The sequence below is a fragment of the Hemiscyllium ocellatum genome, chromosome 16 (assembly GCF_020745735.1).
Source record: "Hemiscyllium ocellatum isolate sHemOce1 chromosome 16, sHemOce1.pat.X.cur, whole genome shotgun sequence".
In the NCBI taxonomy this organism is placed as follows: domain Eukaryota; kingdom Metazoa; phylum Chordata; class Chondrichthyes; order Orectolobiformes; family Hemiscylliidae; genus Hemiscyllium; species Hemiscyllium ocellatum.
Genome location: NC_083416.1, coordinates 65,747,782 through 65,762,964, shown reverse-complemented (window position 1 = coordinate 65,762,964; position 15,183 = coordinate 65,747,782).

Sequence of the window (15,183 nt, the reverse complement as noted above, 5' to 3'; positions counted from 1 at the left end):
ACATTTATTCCTTTTGCGAATTACTTTTAATCTGTATTCTCTGGTTCTTTATCCTTTAACAAGCTGGAACAGTTCTCCCTGTCCACTCCATCCAACCTGCTTGTGATACTGAAAACCTCCATCAGTTCTTCTCTTTGCCTTATTCCCTCCAAGGAAAATAGTCCAAACTTCCCTAATAGAGTCATAGAGTCACAGAGATGTACAGCACGGAAACAGACTCTTCGGTCCAACCCATTCATGCCGACCAGATATCCCAACCCAATCTAGTCCCACCTCACAGCACCCAGCCTATATCCCTCCAAACCATTCCTATTCATATACCCATCCAAATGCCTTTTAAATGTTGCAGTTGTACCAGCCTCCACTACTTCCTCTGGCAGCTCATTCCATACACTTAACACCCTCTGTGTGAAAAAGTTGCCCCTTAGGTCTCTTTTATATCTTTCCCCTCTCATTCTAAACCTATGCCCTCTAGTTCTGGACTACTGAAATTTCTCATCTTGGGAAGTATTGTTACATTGTCTCTAAAGTATTTATGTTCTTCCTATAATAAATATTGACAGGCAATATAAAATGGGAAGCTTCAATTCTAAATGGTATTTGGAGGAGAAGGAGGGAGATCCGTGCACAGATGTGCAGATCATTGAAGGTGGTAGGACAATTGGACAGCACTTGATAAAGTATACAGTATCCTCAGGTTCACAATTAGAGGCAGAGAGTATAAGAGCAAGGAGGTAAAGTTAAATTTGTGTTAAAATACTTGTTAAACCTCATCTGGAGTATTGAGTTCAGTTGTTGGTCACATTATAGAAAGGAAATTAATACATTGGAGACAGTGCAGAAGAGACTCACCAAAATGGTCCCAGAATGAGAAACTTCAGGTATGAATATAGATTGGAGAAATTGGTACTGTTGTCTTTAGAAAGAAGAAGCTAAGAAGAGATTTGACTAAGGCTTTCAAAATCATGAACAGGCTGAATACTTCCTCATCATAAAATGAACAAGAGCAAGACAGTATCATGATTTTAAAGCAATTTTAGTTTGTGTGTGGAATGCACTGCCTGGAAGTGTGGTGGAGACAGGTTCAAGTGAATCATTCAAGAGGGCATTGGTTGATGATTTGGATAGAAATACTGTCTGAGAGACTGGGGACAAAGCAGGAGTTTGATGCTAGATAACAATGCTCATTGGAAGGGCCAGTGGTAACATGATGGGCTGAATGGCCTCTTTCTTTGTGGTAATAATTCTGTGATAATGTGGCACCCAGAACAATGCTCCAGCTTAGGTCTAACAAGGTCTTTGACCATACAGGGCGTTTACATCTGATCTTTTCACCTGGAAACTTTGCAGGAGGGTTGACTGCCTAAATACAAAAGTGAAAGATGCTGTTATTTATTTTTTCCACTTCTTTGTTCTGGGATGCTGCGCAAAGATGCAGTCCTGCTGACCTAGCTGTGAGCAACTCAGCAAGCACAGATCAGCAATCAAATCTGCTCTGTATGATTTAGTTCAACAAGAGGAAGAGCTACAAACAATAAAGCTTGATTTGATCATCGTCAATTTTGATCAATAGCCTTCTTAAGGTGCAGTTACATTAATGGAGCCTGTAATTTGGTTGACTCGGCAATCTCTGCTAATTTTTATCGTGCAGTTTACTTTTTCTGGAAAAGTTTCACATTTCTATGTAAACGTGAGTAAATTAAAGAAAAACAGCTTTTATTGGTAAGCAAGATTAATGTGATTTTGCATCTTGTATTGATGTCACAACGTATCTCAGTAAAAAGATTATAAAAATTAGATCGGTAATATGCTGCATTATTTGCTTTTTAAAAGCCTGGAAATTTGAATGTGCCATGAACAGAAATGAGTAATAGAAATATTTCATTTGAGCAAGAAATGAAGGGCCCATTGTGTCAAGCCAAACCCAGGTGTTACAATATATTAGTGGAAAGATTAGGCAATGAAAACCAAGGTTACTGATGGAAGTACCATTGTGGAAAGAGAGAAAAATGACCTGCTGCACACAAAACAGACAGGGGCTTTTCTGCACAATAAAAGCCAATTACAAAGGCAGGAAACACTGATTTTATCGCTCAGAGTCACTAATCGAGATATGCTGTCTGCCCTATGAGTTTCTGAAATGCACCAACCATTTCCTACAGAGTAGCAGCTGCAAGACTCTCTTGGACCAATTTGTCACTTCACTCTTGGCACTTCAGTGTGAGGCAAGGTTGGAAGCCATTAATGAAATAAGGAATGCACTTACCACACCATCAGGGAGCATCAAGGTGTGAGATGGCATTTAATGCACTAATGAAGTTTTTGCCATAGTAAATTGCTTCACCTTTTTATTCTGGTTCTCAATGATGTTCATGTAAATTAGCAGGGCAACCGTTCTGTCCTTGCTTATCCTGCTGACGACAATCCAGCTTTTTTATTCCCCTTACTATTCTGAAGGTCGTGATTACTGACTGTCAGCAAGCTGCATTACCTATCGCTTAAGAAAGCTAAAAACAACAATGTGCTGGAAGCTGATGCCCTCACTGGCAACATCCATGAAGATCCTAAATTCCTGCACTGAAAATGATTTAAAAAGAACTGGAAAAAGTATTCTCCAAGTAACAAGCTATAATATGATCAGTAAAAACAAAGCATACTTGTATGTTTTGGTGTTTTATTTTGCATTTAATATTTCTTGTTGCACAAGATTACTAACGGCCAGGACATTTCAATAGAGAGTGAAAGATTTGATCATGTTGTTGTGTGTCTGGAATTACTTGTGGGGCAGAATCAGATGAGGACAAGAGATTTTTTCCTGAAGAATATGAATGTCTTTAACAATCTTGTAGTTTCCTGGTTCCACGAGGACCACTCAGCTCTGATTCCCATTGTAGCCTCTGTCCAAGCATGAACCAAAGAGCTGAATTCTGGAGGTGAAGTGAGAATAGCTGCTCTCTCTTTCAAGGCAGCATCTAATGGCAGCCCAACCCCATCTTCTTCATTGAAATTAAGGATGGACAATTACCACTAGTTTCATCTGTGTCAGTATTTCTTGAATAAAGAAATGAATGCACACATTTAGTGACAATGAAACATATGTTGATGCTTATAAAGCTGACTATTAAATGCTAAGTCGAAGATTAACGTTTGCTCACATAATAGTTCAGGTTTTGTTTGCATCTTTACTGCACAAATCTGCAGGAATTCTGCAACATGGATGCTGTTGAAGTTGTCTGACAAATAATTCAGCAGTTTAATGTTGCTAGGAGGAAAGAGAAAGGATTAGGAATTGTGCATTAGTTAAATATGTCAAGTATTGCCAGTAATCCTGTTTTAATGTTTAATCGTAAGTAGGTTTCATCTTGGCAGCACAGTGAAGGTCACTTTGCTGGCATAGAGGGGGCCTTTGTTATTATTTCTAGGTTTTTACTCTTACATTGTCAATCATGCAACACAAGTGCCTCTAATGGAATAGGTGAGACAGGCTACTCAAAATAAGAATGCATTAAAAAAGAATTTGATTCTCGACTAGTATATGAGGCTTTAGCTACAGACGGAGTATGCATCAATGTTCTCCATGTTTGTAGACAAGTAATCAGACAACAGCATTATAAAGATACATGCAACATTGTGAAAATATACATTTTAATGTATGCACAGCAATGACTACCACTATAAATTTTATTATAATAGCTTGCATAATAACATGCTGTTGGCACAGAAGAAGAGATTGTTCCTGGCTTTGGCACCAGTGCCATAGGAGATAGCAATAACTGAATCCCAGCTGAAATATCTTGTCAAAGGTGCCTAACAATTAGATTTATAAAGTTAACCTTGAGTAATGCTTGATGGCTACATTGAGGAAAGAAGTTTGAGAAATGATATTTCTTTCAAATGAGTCCAACATTCTAAACTGTGTTAATTTTCACCAGCAAATTAGTTGAGTAATTCACTGAAGTTTGACGCCTTCAAGTGCTGGAATCTGAGTTTTAATTCAGCATAAATGATGCAATTCTCTACTTTTTTGCTGGCCAACATAATGTGTTAAATAAAATGAATTTTCATATCTTCTGAACACAGGCCCTAGTTGCTCCAAGCATACAATATTGCTTTTAAGTCAACTCTAAATTGCTAGTCGATCATCAGATGTCAATCAAAAAGGGCACAACATGGCTAATCAGTTAATAAATGTATCTTTTGCCCGAAATGTCGATTTTCCTGCTCCTGGGATGCTGCCTGTGCTTTTCCAGCACCACTCTAATCTAGACTCCGATCTCCAGCATCTGCAGTCCTCACTTTTGCCTGATAAATGTATCATGCTAGTGTCGTATGTCTGGTCTGGGCAAAACACTTTGACATTTCTGGCATTTTGTTGGAGATTCACAGACCTGTTGGTTTAATATCAGTAGTGAGGAAAATATTTGAATCCATCATTAAGGATGTGCTAATATGACATTCAGAAATGAATGGCAAAAAAACACAAAATTAGCACGGCTTATGGAATGGACTTCATGTTTGACAAACTTGTTGGTGCTTTTTGGGGATATTACTTGGACCATTGATAAAGGTGAACCAAGCGTGTCTTTGGACTTTTAGAAAGCTTTTAATAAGGTCCCACATGGGAAGTTAGTAACTAAAATTTGAGGCCGTGGACTGGAGGAGAATATACTGGTAAGGTTTAGAGAATTGGATAACAGGCAGAAAGCAGAGAGTAGGAATAAATATGTCATCATCAGGATAAAATAGAAAACACTGGAGAAACTCAACAGGTCTGATAGCATCAGTGGAGATAAAATGTTTTTATTTCTATGACTCTTCTTCAGAACAGAAGAATAGAATATTACTAGTTGCAGAGCAAGGATCAGTGCTCAGTGCACAGCCATTCACAATCTATAGATGTGATTTGGGAACCAGTTGTAATGTTTTCAAATTTGCTGATTGAGGGCAGAATCGAATTGTGATGAAGGTTCAACAAAGCGTTGACAGGTTGAGTGACTGGGCACAAACATTGCAGGTGGAATATCTTCGAATAGTTGTAAAATTATTGTAGTAGTAATAATAATAATTGTAAATTAATTGTAAAAATGTTAAATTATTGACTTTGTAGAAAAGAAAGGCTGAATATTTCTTAAATACCGAAAATTTGGAAGTGTTGGTGTCCAAAGGGAGCAGGGTTCTTTGTTCAGGAGTCACGAAAAGTTATCATGCAGGTGCAGCAAACAATCAGAAAAGCAAACAATACAGAGCCCCTTATCACAAGGGGACTCGAACACAGGAGCGTAGACATCTTGTTGCAGTTGTATAGAGCCTTGGTGAGCTCTCAGCAGGCCTATTGTGTTCAGTTTTAATCCCTTTAACCATGAAGTTATATAGTTGCAACAGAGGGAATGTATGATCTAATTAATTACTTGGATGACAGAATTGACTCATGAGGAGAGATTGAGTAGACTGAATCTACATTTTCTAGGATTTTGTGGAATGGGAAATGATACTTATTGAATTCTTACAGGATATGACAGGGTAGATATAAGTAAATTGTTTTCCTTGGCTCGTAAATCTAAAATGAGGAGAAATGGTCTGGGATGAGGCCTGGTGGCTCAGTGGTTAGTATTGATGCCTCACAGTACCAGGGACCATAGTTTGATTACAGCCTCTGCCAACGTTCCATGTGGACTTTGCACATTCTCCCAGTATTTGTGTGGGTTTCCTTAGGGTGCTCAGGTTTCCTCCCGCATTCCAAAGATGTACAGATTAGGTGGATTAGCCATGCTAAATTGCCCATAGTGTGCAGAGATGTGTAAGTTGAGTGGATGAGTCATGGGAAATGCAGGGTTTAGGGATAGGGTGGCGAGGTGGTGAGTCTGAGTGGGATGCTTTTTGGAGGGCTGACGTGGACTTGATGCACCGAATGGCCTGCTTCATACTGTAGGGATTCTGTGTGGAGACATTTCTTCACTTTGAGAATCTTGGGAATTCTCTGCCAGAGAGAGCAGTGGAACTTCAATCATTGAGCAACTTCAACAGAAACATCAATAGATTTCTGGAGACCAATAGTATCAAGCGATGTGGAAATAGTGCAGAAAAATGGCATCGATGTACGTAATCAGCCATGATTGAATTAAATGGTAGAGCAGGCTCTACAGGATGAATGGCCTGCTTATGTGTTTGCACAGTCAAGAAGAGATGGATCTTTACCTAACACCAGACCTGAGAATACCTGAAATATAATGGATTGAAAAAGGTAAGCACACAATTTGCCTCTAGGTATTAAAAATATTTCTCTTTAATTCTGAACATATTACCGCAATAAATTTCAGTTTATTAAGATGAAATTTACACCAAGCAATGCTCAAATTTTACAATAATAACAATGATGAGGCCATCGACACTTACCGTTATTATTGGATTAAATTGGACAACCGTCATGACCCATCCAAAGTCAGGTCACTATGTGTCATAGAACATAGGCAACGAAATATGTCAGGATATTGATGCTTCAGGTGGGATAGAGAGGGAGGTAAAAAGGGTGGAGGAGTTGCATTACTGATCAGAGAAGATATCACAGCTGTGCTGAAAGAGGGCACAATGGAGGCCTCAAGCAATGGGGCAATATGGACAGAGCTCAGAGATAGAAAGGGGGCGGTAACAATTTTGGGGCTGTATTGTAGGCTTCCCAAACAGCAAGCATGAGATAGAGGTACAAATATGTAAACAGACAATGGAACAATGTATAAGCAACAAAGTGGTGGTGATAGGAGATTTTAATTTTCCCAACATTGACTGGGATTCATAGTGTTAGAGGTCTAGATGGCGCAGAATTTGGAAGAAGCATCCAGGAGGGTTTTCTAGAGCAGTATGTAAATAGCCCAACTCCGGAAAAGGCCATATTGGATCTGGTGTTTGGGAATGAGCCCGGTCAGATGGTTGAAGTTTCAGGAAGGGATTAATTTGGGAATAGTGATCACAATTTCATACATTTTAGAATACTCATGGACAAGGACAAGAGTGGTTCTAAAGGAAGAGTGCTAAATTGGGGGAAGGCCAACTATACCAAAATTCAGCAGGAACTGGGAAATGTAGATTGGGAGCAGTTGTTTGAAGGTAAATGCACATTTGATATGTGGGAGGCTTTTAAAGAGAGGTTGATTAGAGTGCAGGAGAGACATGTTCCTGTGAAAGTGAGGGATAGAAATGGCAAGGTTAGGGAACCATGGATAACAGGTGAAATTGTGAGACTAGCTAAAAGGAAAAAGGAAGCATTCATAAGATCTAAGTGACTGAAGACAGACGAAGTTTTGAAAGAATATGGGAATGTAGGACTAATCTGAAATGAGGAATTCAGAGGGTTAAAAGGGTCATGAGATATCTTCAGCAAGCAGGGTTCAGGAAAATCCCAAAGCCTTTTATTCATATATAAGGAGCAAGAGGGTAACTAGGGAAAGGGTTGGCCCAAACAAGGACAAAGCAGGAAAGTTAAGTGTGGAGTCAGAAAAAAATGGGTGAGATTTGTAACAAGTACTTTGCATCAGTGTTCACTGAGGAGAGGGACATGACAGATGTTGAGGTAAGGTTTAGATGTTTGATTACTTTCGGGCAAGTCAGTATAAGGAAAGAGTAAGTGTTAGGTATTTCACAAAGTATTAAGGTAGACATGCCCCCAGATTTGAATGGGATCTACTCCAGGTTACTGAGGGAAGCGGGAGAGGAAGTAGCTGGCGCCTTAACAGATATTTTTGCAGCATCCTTGAACATGACTGAGGTCCCAGAGGACTGGAGAATTGCTAGTGTTGTCCCATGGTTTAAGAAAGGTAGCAGGGATACTCCAGGTAATTGTAGGCCAGTGAGCCTGATGTCAGTGATACGGAAGCTGCTAGAGAGGACACTGAGGGATAGGATCAATTCCCTTTGGAAGAATATGGGCTTATCAGTGATAGGCAACATGGTTTAGTGCAGGAATGGTCATGTCTTACCAACTCAACAGAATTCTTTGAAGAAGTGACAAAATTGATTGATGAGGAAAAGGCTATAGATATTGTATACATGGACTTCAGTAAGGTGTTTTATAAGATTCCCCATGTTAGGCTAATGGAGAAAGTGAAGTCACATGAGGTCCAGGATGTACTAGCTAGATAGGTAAAGAACTGGCTGAGCAACAGGAGACAGAGAGTAGTCGTGGAAGGGAGTTTCTCAAAATGGAGAACAGTGACCAGTGGTGTTCCACAGGGATCCATGTTGGGACCACTGTTGTTTGTGATATACATAAATGATTTGGAGGAAGGTATAAGTGGTCTGATTAGCAAGTTTACAGATGACACTGAGATTGGTGGAGGAGCAGCTAGTGAAGGGGACTGTCAGAGAATACAGCAGAATGTAGATCGATTGGAGAGTTCGGCAGAAACAACGGCAGATGGAGTTCAACCTGGGCAAATGCGAGGTGTTGCATTTTGAAAGATCCAATTCAAGAGCAAACTATACAGCAAATGGAAACGTCCCGGGGAAGATTGATGTACAGAGAGTTCTGGTTGTTCCTTGAAGGTGGCAACGCAGGTCAATAGAGTGGTCAAGAAGGCATATGGCATGCTTTCCCTTATTGGACAGGGTATTGAGTACAAGAGTTAGCAGGTCATGTTACAGTTGTATGACACTTTAGTTCGACCACATTTGGAATACTGCATACAGTTCTGGTTGCCACATTATCAAAAGGATGTGGATGCTTTGGAGAGGGTGAGGTTGAGTAGATTAGGATTATTTTAATTAGGAAGATGGAGGTTGACAGGGGACCTGATTGAAGTCTACAAAATCATGAGAGATATAGACAGGGTGGATAGCAACATAGAACAGTGCAGTACAGGCCTTTCGGCCCCTGATGTTGCGCCGACCTTTGAAACCAATCTGAAGCCCGTTTACCTACACTATTCCATTTTCATCCATATGTTTATCCAATGACCATTTAAATGCCCTTAAAATGGCGAGTCTACTATTGTTGCAGGTGGGTCTTTCCATGCCCTTACTATTCTCTGAGTAAAGAACCTACCTCTGACATCTGTCCGATATCTATCACCCTTCATTTTAAAGCTATGTCCCCTCATGCTAGCCATCACCATTGTCCACTCTATTTAACCCTCAGAGCATATTGTGTGTCTCTATTAAGTCACCTCTCAACCTTCTTCTATCCAATGAAAACAGCCTATTATCATAAGACCTTCCCTCCATACCAGGCAATGTCATAGTAAATCTCTTCTGCATCCTTTCCAAAGCTTCCACATCCTTCCTGTAATGCAGCGACCGGAATTGCATGCAATATTCCAAGTGCGGCCTCACCAGAGTTTCATACACTATCCACTGACCATTCAAATGTCCTTAAAGGTGGCGAGTCTATTACTGTTGCAGGCGGGGCATTCCATGCCCTTACTACTCTCTGAGTAAAGAACCTGCCTGTCACATCTGTCCTATATCTATCACCTCTCAATTAAAGCTATGTCCCCTCATGCTAGCCATCACAATGTGCATGGGGCCCCCCAGTCTACTGCTGTTCACTTTACTGAAACATGACTGTGCAGTGATGCACAAGTCGAATCATATCATCACATTTGCTGATGACACGACTATAGTGGGTCTCATCAGCAGGAACGACGAATCAGCATGCAGAGAGGCGGTGCAGCAACAACAGACTAGTGCAGAGCCAACAATCGATCTCTGAGCGTGGACAAAATGAAAGAGATGGTTGTTGACTTCAGGAGGGCATGGAGTGACTACTCGCTGCTGGACTTCAACAGCTGCCCTGTGGAGAATGTGAACAGCACCAAATTTCTTGGCACCACCTGATGGAGAATCTCACCTGGTCCTTCAACACTAGCTCCATAGCTAAGAAAGCCCATCAGCATCTCTACTTTCTGCATAAACTGGGGAAAGCCCATCTCCCACCCCCTACCCTCACCACATTCTACAGAGGGTTCATTAAGAGTACCTCAGGCTGCTGCATCACTGCCTGGTTTGGGAATTGTACCGTCTCGGATCGTGAGACCCTATAATAGCTGAGAAGATCATCAGGGTCTCTCTCCCCTCCATTACAGACACATATCACAGGCTGCATCCGAAAGGCTAAGAGCATTGTGGAAGACCCCACACATCCCTCACTCAAACTCTTCTCCCTCCTGTCATCTGGCAGAAGATACCGGAGCATTTGGTCTCTCACGGCCAGACTGTGCAACAGCTTCTTTCCCCCAAGTCATCAGGCTCCCTAATACAGTATGATTGAACTCTTTTCCATCTGAAATTCTTTACACGACTTCAAATTGCTGCCAGAACAATGTCTATTAATTATCATTCTTTTATTACACTGTAACTTGTGTGTTTTGCACTAATTATGCGCTTTATGCTGCCCTGTGTATGATCGTGTAGTTTGTGCTGTCCATGTAGCACCTTGGTCTTGGAGGAGCACTGCCTCGTTTTTTTTACTGCATCATTTGTATATGGTAGAAATGACAAATGAAAGCTACCCTATTCTTGACTCTACTCTACTCTCCAGCTGCAACTTGACCTCATGGCTCTGAAACTCAATCCCTCTATTAATGAAAACTAACACACTGTACACCTTCTTAACAACCCTATCAACCTGAGTGGCAACTTTCAGGGATCTATGCACGTGGACACTGAGATCTCTCTGCTCATTCACACAAACAAGAATCTTATCATTCACCCAGTACTCCGTATTCCTGTTACTGCTTCCAAAGTGAATCACCTCACAGTTTTCCCCATCAAAATCCATTCGCCACCCATCAGTCGAGTTCTGCAGCTTATCTATGACCCTCTGTAACCTGCAACATTCTTTTGCACTATCTACAACTCTACCAACCTTTGTGTCATCCACAAATTTACTAACCCATTCTTCTACACCCTCATCCAGGTCACTTATAAAAATGACAAACAGCAGTGGCCCCAAAACAGCTCCTTGCTGTACACCACTAGTAACTGAACTCCAGGATGAACATTTCTCATTAGTCACCATCCTCTGTCTTCTTTCAGCTAGCCAATTTCTGATCCAAACCACTAAATCACCCTCAATCCCATGCCTCTGTATTTTCTGCAACAACCTATTATGGGGAACCTTATCAAATGCCTTACTGAAATCTGTCTATACCACATTAACTGCTTTATCCTCACCCAGCTGTTTGATCACCTTCTCAAAGAACTCAGTAAGGTTTGTGAGGTATGACCTACCCTTCACAAAACCATGCTGACTATCCCTCATCAAATTATTCCCTTCCAGATGATTATAAATCCTCTCTGTTATAATCTTTTACAGCACTTTGCCCACAACTGAAGTAAGGCTCACTGGTCTAAAATTATCACGGTTGTGTCCACTCCACTTCTTGAGCAAGGGAACAACGTTTGCTACCCTCCAGTCTTCTGGCACAATTCGTGTGGACCATGACAACACAAAGATCAAAGCCACAGGCTCTGCAATCTCCTCCCTGGCTTCCCAGTGAATCCTGGGATTCCAGAACTGTGAACACCTCAACCTTATGAACCTCAATCCTGTCTAGTCTAGTAGCCTGTTTCTCAGTTTTCTCCTCAACAACATTGTCTTTTTTCCAGTATGAATACTGACAAAAACTATTAATTTAGTTCCTCTGCTATCTCCTCACACTCCACGCACAACTTCCCACTGCTGTCCTTTCTGACCCTAATCTTACTTTCGTCATTCTTTTAATCCTGACATACCTGTAGAAAGCTTTAAGGTTTTCCTTGATCCTATCTGCCAAAGACTTCTCCTGTCCCCTCATGGTTCTTCTTAGCTCTCTCTTTAGGTCCTTCCTAGCTAACTTGTAACTCTCAAGTTCCCAACTGGCCCTTCATGCCTCAGCTTTATATCAGTCTCCTTCTTCTTCTTGAAAAGAGATTCAACTTGTCGTCGTTCTGTTCGCTGAGCTGGGAATTTGTGTTGCAGACGTTTTGTCCCCTGTCTAGGTGATATCCTCAGTGCTTGGGAGCCTCCTGTGAAGCACTTCTGTGACGTTTCCTCTGGCATTTATTGTGATTTGTCTCTGCCGCTTCCTGTTGTCAGTTCCAGCCGTCCGCTGCAGTGACCGGTATATTGGGTCCAGATCGATGTGTTTGTTGATAGAATCTGTGGATGAGTGCCATGCCTCTAGGAATTCCCTGGCTGTTCTGTTTGGCTTGCCCTACAATAGTAGTGTTGTCCCAGTCGAACTCACGTTGCTTGTCATCTGGGTGTGGGTTACTAAGGATAGCTGGTCGTGTCATTTCGTGGCTAGTTGGTGTTCATGGATACGGATCGTTAGCTGTCTTCCTGTTTGTCCTATGTAGTGTTTTATGCAGCCCTTGCATGGGATTTTGTACACTACATTGGTTTTGCTCATGCTGGGTATCGGGCCCTTTGTCCTGGTGAGTTGTTGTCTGAGAGTGGCTGTTGGTTTGTGTGCTGTTATGAGTCCTAGTGGTTGTAGTAGTCTGGCTGTCAGTTCAGAAATGTTCTTGATGTATGGTAGTGTGGCTAGTCCTTTGGGTTGTGGCATGTCCTCATTCCATTGTCTTTCCCTTAGGCATCTGTTGATGAAATTGCGGGGGTATCCGTTTTTGGCGAATACATTGTAAAGGTGTTCTTCTTCCTCTTTTTGCAGTTCTGGTGTGCTGCAGTGTGTTGTGGCCCTTTTGAACAGTGTCTTGATGCAGCTTCTTTTGTGAATGTTGGGGTGGTTGCTTTCGTAGTTCAGGACTTGGTCTGTGTGTGTGGTTTTCCTGTATACCTTTGTGGTATTCTCTGTACCATCACGTCTAGGAATGGGAGTTGGTTGTCCTTTTCTTCCTCTCTAGTGAATCTGATTCCTGTGAGTGTAGCGTTGATGATCCGGTGTGTGTTTTCTATTTCTGTGTTTTTAATGATAACAAAGGTGTCATCCACATATCTGACCCAGAGTTTGGGTTGAATTTGCAGTAAGACTTGTTCTAATCTTTGCAATACAGCTTCTTCAGTAAACCACGGCACCCTTGCTTGACCACTTCCTCCCTGCCTGACAGGTACATACTTGTCAAGGACACACAGTAGCTGGTCCTTGAACAAGCTCCACCTTTCAATTATGCCCATCTCCTGTATCTTCCTCCCCCAACCTATGCATTCTAATTTCCTTCCCCGTCCTATGTCTGAAGAAGGGTCACTGGACCCAAAACATTAATTCTGTATCCTCTCCACAGATGCTGCCAGACTTGCTGGGATTTTCCAGCAACTTCTGTTTTGGTTTCTGATTTTCAGCATGTGCAGTTCTTTTGTTTTTTTTTTATTAACTCAATATGCCATGAGAGATCATGGGGGGGGGGGGGGGGGGGGGGGGGGAGGGGGTGGAGCAGAGAACAGTGATTGATGTTGGTAATGATGACAAATACAATATCATTTGGATGGTGATCAAGGAAGTGGAGAGAGATGGGTGAGTCAATGTCTGCAGGAGGTTTTGACGATCATGATCAGGAAGATAAATAACCACAGGAAGAGGATATCTGATCACAGAGAGGGAAACAAGTTAAGTTGGTACTTAAACGCTCCTGCTTCTCACCCAGAAGGAATGCTGCAAAGGCTATTCTGCACAGTGATCTTTCCCTCCCTTCAGCTGCTTGGTTTCCCAAGACCTGGTAATATTGAGATAAGGAGAGAGTTTCATACTCTATCTCTTTAAAATATTTAAATGAATTGTCTGCTCGTTAGAGTTAATTATAAATCAGTTCCGAAGAAAGATCACTGGACCCAAAACATTAACACTGTTTTCTCTCTACAGATGCTGCCAGACCTGCTGAGTTTTTCCCGCAATCTTTTTTTTGTGTTATTAATTAAAGTTAATTGTGTTTAATTCTATACACGTGGTAGGCATTTGCTAGGGATTCACACACATATTCTATTAAGTAGAAACATGGTGTCTGAACTTCATATTTAAACCAGATTGTTGCAGATCTTCTTTGGCTGAATTGGAGTTGCATCTCAGGTTTTGGTAGCTCTTCATGACCTGACCTTTGGTGAGCTGGTGAAGAGAGGAGCATCATGTTTGAAAGACCTCCACAGAGACCCTGACCAAGAAAGGCAATCGGAAGTTGAAGCAGTGGGCAGTCAAGAGGATCATTCAGCCTCTTCCTCTATTCAGTAGTTACATTCTTGCGTCGGTGTCCTCAGAGAGGCAACAGGCATTGTTTGCCAGTGGCCTTGGGATCTTTCATGATCACTGTGTATTGAGGTGACAGATGCGCACCATGGATACCATGCCAGTGAATATGTTCAGAATGTCTGCCCCAACATGTCAAGCCATCTATGCATGTACAGTTTCACAGACAGTATTTCAAGTGGCTGCCAGTGACCAGTGAGGTGCCACAGTTACCAGTGCTTGGATACTAGCTATTCACAATATATGTTAATGATTTAGCAGAGTGAACTAAGTGCAATATCTCCAAGTTTGCAAATAAGGCCAAACTAGGTGGGCAGGTAAAATGGAAGGAGGATATGGAAATGCAACAGCAGTAGATGTGTCAAACTTCAGGGCATTTAAATGGTCATTGGATAGATATTTGGACAAAAATGGAGTAATGTAGGTTAGATGGGCTTCAGATTGGTTTCACACGTCAGCACAACATCGAGGGCCGAAGAGCCTGCACTGCCCTGTTATGTTCTTTGCTGATTTAGACATTTGAGGTAGTGGGCAAAGATATGGCAGTTGAAGCATAATATGGACAAATGTGAGGTCATCCACTTTGGTAGAAAACACAGAAAGACAGTTTATTACCTGAATGACAATAGATTGGGAAAGGGGGAATGAAGTGATACTTGGGTGTCTTTAGACATCCATTGCTGAAAGTAAGCAGCAGGAGCAGCGGGTGGTGAAGAAGGCAAATGGTATGTTGGCCTTCATCATGAGAGAATTTAAGTAGGGGAACACTGGCGTCTCGCTGAAATTATACAGGGCCTTGGTGAGACTACATCTGGAATATTGTGTGCAGTTTTGGTCACCTTATAAAAGAAGAATGTTCTGACTATGGAGAAACTGCAACAAAAGTTTACCAGACAAATTCCTGAAAAGACAAGATTGATGTATGAAGAGATATTGGTTCAATATGGACTACGTTCACTCGAGTTCACAAGAGTGATGGGGGATCTCATAGAAATATATGGAGTTCTCACAGGAT